The 11,312-nt window shown below is 43.9% G+C and overlaps 1 non-coding gene across 1 annotated transcript; it reads right to left on the reverse strand.

The window, feature by feature from the left end:
- Positions 1-2,853: 2,853 nt before the first annotated feature.
- Trnaa-cgc (transfer RNA alanine (anticodon CGC)) lies at positions 2,854-2,926 on the reverse strand. Its single transcript has one exon. It is a non-coding gene; the product is annotated as a tRNA-Ala (tRNA).
- Positions 2,927-11,312: the final 8,386 nt, after the last annotated feature.

Below are 11,312 nucleotides of genomic sequence, written 5' to 3' on the forward strand. Positions count from 1 at the left end.
CCGAGAAAACTTCATCATAAATAAAACTCATCGCAAGTTTTCTCACCAACAGGAAACTGGAATTGCAGACAGAAGGATCCCGATTCGAGGCAAGAATAATGCAGGCCAGAGTTCAGCAAGGATCGGTTTTGTCGCCTCTCTTGTTTACCATATACGTCAAGGATATCCCAACGATAGTAAATTTACAGTTAGCAGAATTCGCAGGTGACACTTCTTATTTTACAAGTGGAAGACATCAAACTCGAACGTCAGAATTCAGATGACTACAGACACTACTTGATCACATGATGGAACAGTGCAGAAAAAACATCAAAATTAACCCGGACAAAACTACAGCGATATATTTAAGTAAAAAATATCCTAAGTGAAGACATACGATGGAACTCGACTATAAAGTACTTGAGAGTGACATTAGATAACTAACACCGAGCGAGGTGGCGCAGTGGTTAGCACACTGGACGACGGTTCAATCCCGTCTCCAGCCATCCTGATTTAGGTTTTCCGTGATTTCCCTAAATCGTTTCAGGCAAATGCTGGGATGGTTCCTTTGAAAGGGCACGGCCGATTTCCTTCTCCATCCTTCCCTAACCCGAGCTTGCGCTCCGTCTCTAATGACCTCATTGTCGACGGGACATTAAACAACACTAACCTAACCTAACCTTAGATAACTAACACTCTTGCACCGACACGTACAAGACCTGAAAAATACAGCATGCGAAAGGCAAGGATACTCATTACACTATTCTTGCGTCAATATCTGACCAAGCAACAAAAATAAGACTCTATAAGACAACAGTCTAAGCGAAAATTCTTTATGGGAGCTCCTCCTGGGCCCTAGCCCGAAATGTTCAATTTCAACAGAAACAAGTTTTACAGAACAAGATTCTCCAATGGAAACTGACGGCGTCAAGATGTACGAGTATCTCTAACCTGCTACCGAAAATCAGATACAACCGAAGGAGTGACGTGGCTTTGGGGAAAAGAATAATAAAAATGAAGAAGAAGAATGGGATATTTTTCTAACGGTGATACGGGCCACAAATGGAGAAATCCATTGACATATCAGACTTTGACAAAGTGCCGCCACCTGGGAACGAACATTCTGGAAGCAGCGAAGCTGGCCGACCGTTCGCATGCGACAGTCGGGAGCAGCTATGGAAAGCGAATGAAGTACGGTGAACCACGAGTAGACGAAAAAGTGTTGGACGTCAACGCCTCATCACAGAACGTTGATGTCGGAGGTTTGTCCACTGCGTAAAGCAGGAAAGGCGGCGATCTTTAGCAGATATGACGACAGAGTACAATGCTTGTACAGGTATGTGTTCCACAGCACATCGTTCAGCGCACATCGCTGGACGTGGAACTTCGTAAAAGACCCCTACGTGTTCACATGTTGAACCAGCAACATCGTCAATTACGACTGCGTGGGCATGTGATCATTGGACGCTTTGTCGATGGATACAGGTCGTTTGGTCAGATGAAACATGATTCTTGGCACACCAAGTCGTTGGTCGTGTCCATACGCGCCGTCATGCAGGTGAACGGTTATTCGAAACATACGCCTTGCCACGGACGTAGGTGAAGACAGTATTGTACTAGAGGGGACACTCACCTCAGCTTACACGCGAGCTTTGGTAACAATCGAAGCAAGAATGACACTGTGAACTACATGGACATTTTTGTGGACCACCTGCCCCCTTCGTGCTTGATGTCTTTCAAAAAAATGATTCAAATGGCTCTGAGCACTATGGGACTCAACATCTTAGGTCATAAGTCCCCTAGAACTTAGAACTACTTAAACCTAACTAACCTAAGGACATCACACACACCCATGCCCGAGGCAGGATTCGAACCTGCGACCGTAGCAGTCCCGCGGTTCCGGACTGCAGCGCCAGAACCGCACGGCCACCGCGGCCGGCTGATGTCTTTCCCGACGGCGCTGGAATCTTGCAGCACTACAACTGTCCGTGTCCAAAACCGGAATCGTTCTAATGTGGTTTGAGGACTATCATGAACCCGATGGACACATCTGGGACGCTGTTGGTCGCCAGATCCGGGATGACAATTTAATGTACGGGAATTGCGCGACTTGCTTGTCGACATTTGGTGCCGCACACGAGGGAGCAGTAACTGCTGCGCACAAGCAAACCCGTTTCTGATGTTCTGCGCATGACTTCACTAAGGAACAGCTCTTGGCGCGCGCGAAGTGTACGTCTGAGCTTTGTGTTGTCGTGGTTCGTCCGTGTTGTGTTTCGTGCATGTTGTCGTTTCCGTTTGGTTATCTTTGTGCAGTGAGTGTTTGTCCGAAGTATTTGAGTGTGTGGAAGCAATGCCAGGTTGTGCTGTTGTTGGCTGTAATTCTCACAATCGCAGTACAAAAGGGTCTGAAATAGTGTTGCATTGTTTCCCACGTGATGAAAGTCTGCAAAAGGTTTGGCTTTCAAAATGCTTTAGGAAAGATCCTGTGAACGTAGGGAACGCAAGAATATGCTCTCGTCATTTCAAGGAAACGGACTATATCCGGGACTTAAACGTTAAGAACTGTTAAATTTATCGCGGAAACTAGTTCTTAAGAGCGATGCGTATCCGTCTTGCAATTTGCCTTGTGGTAGTAGCGCCAGTGATAACACACCGATTGCAATAGAAGAAAGGAAAGAACGTTTTAACAAACGTGAAATTCGTAGAAGTGGTTAGTGTTTTTTAACGTCCCGTCGACAGCGAGGTCATTAGAGACGGAGCGCAAGCTCGGGTTAGGGAAGGATGGGGAAGGAAATCGGCCGTGCCCTTTCAAAGGAACCATCCCGGCATGTGCCTGAAACGATTTAGGGAAATCACGGAAAACCTAAATCAGGATGGCTGGAGACGGGATTGAACCGTCGTCCTCCCGAATGCGAGTCCAGTGTGCTAACCACTGCACCACCTCGCTCGGTGTGAAATTCGTAGAAGAAGCCTAGAGACTTTAAAGAAGCTCTCACCATTGAAGAGGAATGTTGAGAAGTATACATTTACAGATGAAGTTCTTTGTAGTGATCCACATAAAGTCACTTTACAGAATTCTGTAACGTTACTACAGAGGAGAAATGCTCATCTAAGGAACATGTGCATGCAATTGCGAGCACGTAATAAAGATCTTAGAGGTCAGCTGTCCTCAATGAAACGACGTCTGCACGAAGAAGAATTTAATAAAAAGGAACTTGTGTCTCGTGAAACTAATCGAATACTGGGCAAAATATTTTCACCCAATCAAATTAGAAGTTTGTTGCATGGTTCAAAACGGGTTAGATGGGACAAAGAGGACATTTGTAAGTCTATCACTTTACGTGCTCTTTCGCAGAAGAGTTACAATTTCCTCAGAGAAAAACTCGGATATCCTCTACCTGCAGTGTCAACCTTGCGTTCTTGGATTAATCGCAGTTTCAGTTGCCAACCAGGAATTTTGAAGGATGTTTTAGTGATGATGAAAATGCAGGCTGCAACACTGACTGACAGGGAACGTATTTGTGTTTTGTCATTTGACGAAATGAACACTGACAGTAGAATTTGTTACGATCAGCAAGATGACAGGATTCTTGGACCTCACAGCAATGTCTTCGTTGTCATGGTCCGAGGCTTGTTTGCAACGTGGAAGCAGCCTATTTATTTCAATTTTGACGTTCAGATGACAGCAGCACTCTTGAACGAAGTAATTGTTTCCCCGGCCAGCATTTGCTACAATGTTGTGGCCGCAGTAGCAGACATGGGTGCAAAGAATACTTCTGTCTGGAAGGAGCTTGGCATTACTCATGAAAATACTTGTTTTCCACACCCGTGTGATTCTCTGAGACGTGTGTGGGTGTTTGCTGACGTTCCCCATTTGCTCAAACTCTTAAGGAACCACTTTCTGGATCAGGGAATAATGTTGGAAAACAAGGCTGTGACAAAAACTGTGTTCGAGAAACTGTTAGTTTTGGACAGTGGCGAGATGAAAATATGTCCTAAGTTATCTCAGCAACACCTTACAGTGAAGGGCAGAGAGCGACAGCGAGTACGCTCAGCAGCTCAGCTGCTATCAAATACAACTGCACAGGCGATTCGGTATTTGATGCCTGAAGAAGGACACGCCAGTGATTTCATACAGATGGTGGATGAGACTTTCGATGTACTTAATTCAAGGACAAAAGAAAGTAATAAATAACTAGCTTGTGGATTTGGTGTCAATTTTCGAGCCCAAGAACAGTGTCTACGTAAATTTTCTAAGTGTTGTGAGAAGATGCGTGTTGGCAACTCAAAGCATCTCCTACCATTCCAGAAGGGATTTTTGAAAACTGTTCGGTCACTTTTGGATCTGTTCAGTGACTTAGCTGTTTATAATATTGAATATATTCTTTCAGTAAGATTAAATCAAGACTGCCTGGAGAACTTTTTTTCTCTTATAAGAGGCCTTGGACGTTTTTATGATCAACCATCGCCAGTCGAGGTAAAGAGCCGGATAAGACTGTTGTTGTTGGGAGCAAACGCTCATCATATTCCTCTTTCAAATGCATCATCTGTTGAGCCAGATGAAGAACGAAGATTCGTGACTGCAACTGTTTTTAACAATATCCTGCCTGATATGTCTGAGGCGTTGGCAATGGTTGAAGGAGAGAAGGAGATAGAAGACTTAGATTTTGTAGTAGGAGAATCCGATGTGCCTCCAGTGTTACTGGCTTCTGATTGTAGCACTGAAGGATTTAAATATCTTGTTGGATATGTAGCTTATCGATGCAGACAGTATGACAGATCACTGGCCACACCCACTGGGGAGTTACTGACACTGCCTGAGGATACATCGAGAGGATGGCTGGGCATGGTTTCTCGTGGGGGTTTGCTTGTGCCTTCAGAAACGTGGCTCGAAACAATTAGCAAATTTGAATTAATATTTGCCCAGATCCGTGGACACGACAGTTTGTCCAGGGAAACTGGTGTCATCAAGAACCTGTGCGCTATACTTACCGAGCGATTCCCCACTATTCACCCAGAAATCATTAAGATTTACGCTAGGAGGAGAACATTTATCCGATTGCGTTGGCTGTCTGCAAAGGACAAGTCGAAGAAAGCAGTTGCCGCTCAGCAACGGAAAGCAAGGAAGTGGTATTTGTCATCGCTTTAGAATGTAAATAAACAATATTCGTGAAAGTTAAATAATATAAACTTAGTGATAGAAGTGAAGGTTCTCTGACTGTGTTTGTTTCACAACTACCAAGACTCTACACTGACAGTGTCAAGGATTGGCTTATTGTTTCCCACACTACACACCAACTTTGCTGAACGGCGGACTCGGTAAGTTAATTTACCACTATTTCCTGTAAATCGTATTTTGCAGCACTTTTTCTGATTCAATGCCCTCGTATATAAGTGAATTTTAACAATTAAGGCAAACATTATACAGCCACCTTGATAAAAATATAAGCCAAAGGTTTGAGGTGTGAGAAAATTAAGAATGTGTGTGTGTGTGTGTGTGTGTGTGTGTGTGTGTTTGTGGCAGTTCAGGTAGGTAATCCAAATGTTTCCTACAAATAAGGCAATTGCATAATTTCTTGAGTGAAAACGACAGTGTTTTTGTAGACATGATGTAAACAGAATATAAATGAGCGTTACATAGAGCTTGTCTACAAGTTAACACTTTTCCCAGAGCCAAAGTTAGAAAACTGAATGCTCATTTCGAACGTTTTCTTTGTAGAGAACTGCAAAACAGACTGTATTTTGCACTTATTTTTGTATAGTTTGATCTATAGACGCTTGATTTTATTAAAGTCAGCACTCAGCAGTGCCTGTTTAAAAGCTGGACAAGTTGCAGAATATAGCAGTAACTTTCTAGAAATAGCAGAATAACAATTTACCTTTTACTATTTCTGTATAAACTGAAACATTCCACAAATACATCGCTTAAATGCGCGGGCTGCGTCTTGTAGCGCTGTTCCAGAGGCAGCGGCGGTTCCTTCGTGACGTCACAGCCTCAGCCAATGGCAGGACAGAACGCTTACTGCTCAACCTTATTTTTTTTACGGACCTTGGGTGCTGCACATCTCTGGAAACATAACAAGTATTTGTCCAGTCCACGCCATGCAGTCTCGCTGCTATTTTGCTTTCCAAATGTGGAATAATATACTATTAAGAAGCTGCTCATAACGTTTTGACTCCCAGTCTACTTCCGCCGGCTGTGGCTACGACCCCAGATTTCGCGGGCTATACATTACATTGTTGGTTCACTACAGGAAATAAATGCGCGGCCTAGTGGCTGGAGAAGCAGGCCGTATCTGACTGTTGAAAAGTTTCAATCAGTGAGTTTCAAGCCACCGACCTGAAATGCATATTGGTATCCATACGTGAAGTGGTCGCGGCAGTGACCAGCTTGGTTTTTATGTCAGGCTTCGTCACAAAATTACGTAAATTAAACAAAAAGGAAATATCTCTCTATGATATTTTAAACTTATAACTCATGAAGTGTTTGGTGCTGCGCTCTCTTCTGGTTTCTAAAGCTAGTTTACACCGTTTGCATCAATGCATCCGTAATTTACGCTTTTACTATCCTGAACAATGAGACGCTGTTGTTACGTTTATATATTCGTCCTGTACTTGCTGCTTAGATTTCAACCCTAGTTGTTATTTGGAGCAGAGTACAACACACACAAGAACGTGTCTGACTCTACCTAAGGATGTCCGGTTCGTCGATTTGACCTGATGACGTTCATAATTTGTGTTTCGATCGATTCTTATCATCTTACATGGAGTGCGGGAGTGCCTACAACTAATTTCCCAAATTACAGTATTGTTTGGAAGGTGGGAGACGAGGTACTGGCAGAAGTGAAGCTGTGAGTACGGGGCGTGAGTCGTGCTTCGGTAGCTCAGTTGGTAGAGCACTTGCCCGCGAAAGGCAAAGGTCCCGCGTTCGAGTCTCGGTCGGGCACACAGTTTTAATCTGCCAGGAAGTTTCTTTACAGTATTGTTGTTGAAAACAGACTAAATCGTACGTTTTTCGTTTACCTTATACAGGGTATTCGAAAATACACTAGAAATTCAAGAGACACAGAACTTGCTTCGCAGGTACATTGTCTGTAACAACGCTAGTGGTCGTGACATCGAGCCGCTGTTGTAATGTATCAGTACTGAATTCCTTTATGTTTTGGAAAATTGTGAACACATAATGTTTAATTGTTATTACAGACAAATGTGCTTAAGTGATAAACAGATGTTTCGTTATGCCTCCTTTCGAAATGTTACCTAATAATTGCACTGTGTAACGCCTAACTCAATTCCTCAAGCAGAAGCGGATGAGTTAAGCATCTGAACCGAAAACGTCGTAGAACGGAAACGGTACGTTTCCGGACATGGGTTCCTGTTCAGAATTTTATGTACTCACTTCCCCCTACTAGGTCTAGAAGTTTGTACAGGGAAATTCCCAGCACCATGGATAATTACTTTCAATTTATACACAAATTACAGAAAAATCTTTATAGTGCAGCAACGTTTATGAAGAGGAGGGGGAAACCTCCTCTAACTTGGGCATTAGCATTACAGCTGTAATTCTGAACGTAATGATTTGGATTTCGGATGCAAATGATGATAATTTCCTGGTAAAGTTCGTTTGTCAAGTGGCTCAAGTACACTTGTGCCCAACCCAGTGGTAATTATACCCTGACGGATAAAAGCAAATATTCTGAGAGGTAAACGCAAAAAGGTTCGTTTGTGTTTCGGTCACGTAACAAGATTACTTTTAAAAGCTCGTTACTATTACCACTATATCATAATGCTATGATACTGATTTCGTAACTCAACAATAACTAATTGTTTTTCAAATACTAGTATTAATGCGTCACACAGTGTGTTGGAAGTTACTGGTTGTGAAACGAATGTACTAATATCTTTCTCACATAGTCCACCCACTACATATATACCTTGTACTTTGTACCATCAATTTATGATGGTGAAACTGAGACATAAACGTCAGATATGCTTAAATATCTCACGAAAGTGCTTTCTTCGAGTTGTAGATAGTTCCCCCAATGGACCAGATAACGCTTCGTCATTTGCTTCGCAACAGATAAACGAATAAATACACAGCACAACACAAAGTAACTACATAATGGCTACTATATTGCTGTATGGCCTACATGGGTATAATTGTTATTATTCTTTTTATTGTTATTAGTGGCAGTGGTCTGACAAGCATTATCAGCTTGAAGTCTTCCAATTTCTGTCAGACGTAAGAAACCTAGAAACTAAGTGATTTCTAAATATTGAGTACAGTGCACACATTTTTACTTGGTTGACTTTACAATAAAAGGGAGTGGAGGATGCGGGTGAAGCAGTTGTCGCTAAGGAGAGGGATGGTACAGAGGAAGCACGTTTTGTTCAAAAATGTTCAAATGTGTGTGAAATCTTATGGGAATTAACTGCTAAGGTCATCAGTCCCTAAGCTTACACACTACTTAATCTAAATTGTCCTAAGGACAAACACACACACCGATGCTCGAGGGCGGACTCGAACCTCCGCCGGGACCAGCCGCACAGTCCATGACTGCAGCGCCCTAGACCACTCGGCTAATCCTGCGAGCACGTTTTGTAACAAGTGCTCAGTTTGAATAGTTCGCTTTCTTTTCTGAAAACTTGTTGGTGGCACTTGAGATCCACTGAAAACTGCCTCATCGTTCTTTTCGTAAAGGTTGTTAGAAATAAGCAACATCAGTTGTCTCATTCACTCATTAGTTCGTGGTTTAATAAAATGCCTGAATAAACTAGAAATCTTTTATCTTTCTTCCTTTTAAGTATAAAAGTATTCAAAGAAAATTCTTTTCCATTCTAAAGCCTTGGGGAGTAGTAGATAGCATCTGATTGGAATTCAATCTGGTGTTGATCCACTCTTAGCCTTGACGACAGCTTCCACTCTCGCAGACACACGTTCAATCAGGTGCTGGAAGGTTTCTTGGGGAATGGCAGCCCATTCTTCACGGAGTGCTGCACTGAGGACAGGTATCGATGTCGGTCGGTGAGGCCTGGTAATAAGTCGGCGTTCCAAAACATCCCAAAGGCGTTCTAAAGGATTCAGGTCAGGACTCTGTGCAGGCCAGTCCATTACAGGGATGTTATTGTCGCGTAAGCACTCCACCACAGGCCGTGCATTATGAACAGGTGCTCGATCGTGTTCAAAGAGGCAATCGTCATCACCGAATTGCTCTTCAGCAGTGGGAAGCAAGATGGTGCTTAATACATCAATGTAGGCCTGTGCTGTGGTAGTGCCACGCAAAACAACAAGGGGTGCAAGTCCCCTCCATGAAAAACACCAAACCACCACCTCCGAGGCCGGCCGGAGTGGCCGTGCGGTTCTTGGCGCTCCAGTCTGTAACCGAGCGGCCGCTACGATCGCAGGCTCGAATCCTGCCTCGGGCATGGATGTGTGTGATGTCCTTAGGTTAGTTAGGTTTAATTAGTTCTAAGTTCTAGGCGACTGATGACCTCAGAAGTTAAGTCGCATAGTGCTCAGAGCCAATTGAACCATTTTTGAACCACCTCCGAATTTTACTGCTGACACTACACACGCTGGCCGGTGACGTTCACCTAACATTCGCCATACCCACAGCCTGTCATCGGATCGCTACATTGTGTACCGTAATTCGTCACTGCACACAACGTTTTTCCACTGTTCGTCCAATGTTTACGTTCCTTACACCAAGCGAGGCGTCGTTTGGCATTTACCGGCGTGATGTGTGGCTTATGAGCAGCCGCAAGACCATGAAATCCAAGTTTTCTCACCTCCCGCCTAACTTCATAGTGCTTGTAGTGGATCCTGATGCAGTTTGTAATTCCTGTATGATGGTCTGGGTAGATGTATGCCTATTACAAAATGGTTCAAATGGCTCTGAGCACTATGGGACTTAACATCTGAGGTCACCAGTCCGCTAGAACTTAGAACTAGTTAAACCTAACTAACCAAAGGATATCACACACACATCCATGTCCATGGCAGGATTCGAACCTGCGACCGTAGAAGTCGCGCGGTTCCGGACTGAAGTTCCTAGAACCGTTCGGCCACCGCGGCCGGCGCCTATTACACATCACGACCGTCTTCAAATGTCGGCGGTCTCTGTCAGTCAACAGACGAGGTCGGCCTGTACACTTTTGTGCTATACGTGTCCCTTCACGTTTCCACTTCACTATCACATCGGAATTAGTGGACCTAGGGATGTTTAGAAATGTGGAAATCGCATATACAGACGTATGACACAAGTGACACCCAATCACCTGACCACATTACAAGTCGGTGAGTTCCGAAGAGCGCCCCTTCTGCTATCTCACGATGTCTAAAGTCTACTGAGGTCGCTGATATGGAGTACCTGGCAATACGTCCTGATACTTTTGATCACGTAGTGTATGGGGAGCTGCTCGACCACTGTAGTCCCTGTGCGATTATGTCATTATGCTAGCTGAACTGCTGGTAGCACTTTGGCACTTTGGAACTCAGAAGTGATTCCTTTCACTGATTTAATGAGATTTCTTCACAACCTCCCCCCCCCCCCCCCACTCCCGCGCATTGTTCAACGGTTCTAGCACGTCAGTAGATGAGTTCTGCCACGTTATAGTTTAGTTGTGGGTGGTTCTTAGCATTTCCACTTCGACTTCTTAAGTAATAGAACCCAGTACGTTGTCCTCGATGGTGAGTGTTCATCGGAGGTGAGGGTATCATCTGGAGTGCCCCAGGGAAGTGTGGTAGGTCCGCTGTTGTTTTCTATCTACATAAATGATCTTTTGGATAGGAGGATAGCAATGTGCTGCTGTTTGCTGATGATGCTGTAGTGTACGGGAAGGTGTCGTCGTCGAGTGACTGTAGGAGGATATAAGATGACTTGGACAGGATTTGTGATTGGTGTAAAGAATGGCAGCTATCTCTAAATATAGATAAATGTAAATTAATGGAGATGAATAGGAAAAAGAATCCTGTAATGTTTGAATACGCCATTAGTAGTGTAGCGCTTGGCACAGTCACGTCGATTAAAGATTTGAGGGTAACATTGCAGAATGATATGAAGTGGGACAAGCATGTAACGGTAGTTGTGGGGAAGGCAAATAGTCGTCTTCGGTTCATTGGTAGAATTTTGGGAAGATGTGGTTCATCTGTAAAGGAGACCGCTTATAAAACACTAATACGTCCTATTCTTGAGTACTGCTCGAGCGTTTGGGATCCCTATCAGGTCGGATTGAGGGAGGACATAGAAGCAATCCAGAAGCGGGCTGCTAGATTTGTTACTGGTAGGTTTGATCATCACGCGAGTGTTACGGAAATGCTTCAGGAACTCGGG

This window comes from Schistocerca cancellata, chromosome 2 (assembly GCF_023864275.1).
Source record: "Schistocerca cancellata isolate TAMUIC-IGC-003103 chromosome 2, iqSchCanc2.1, whole genome shotgun sequence".
Lineage (NCBI taxonomy): Eukaryota > Metazoa > Arthropoda > Insecta > Orthoptera > Acrididae > Schistocerca > Schistocerca cancellata.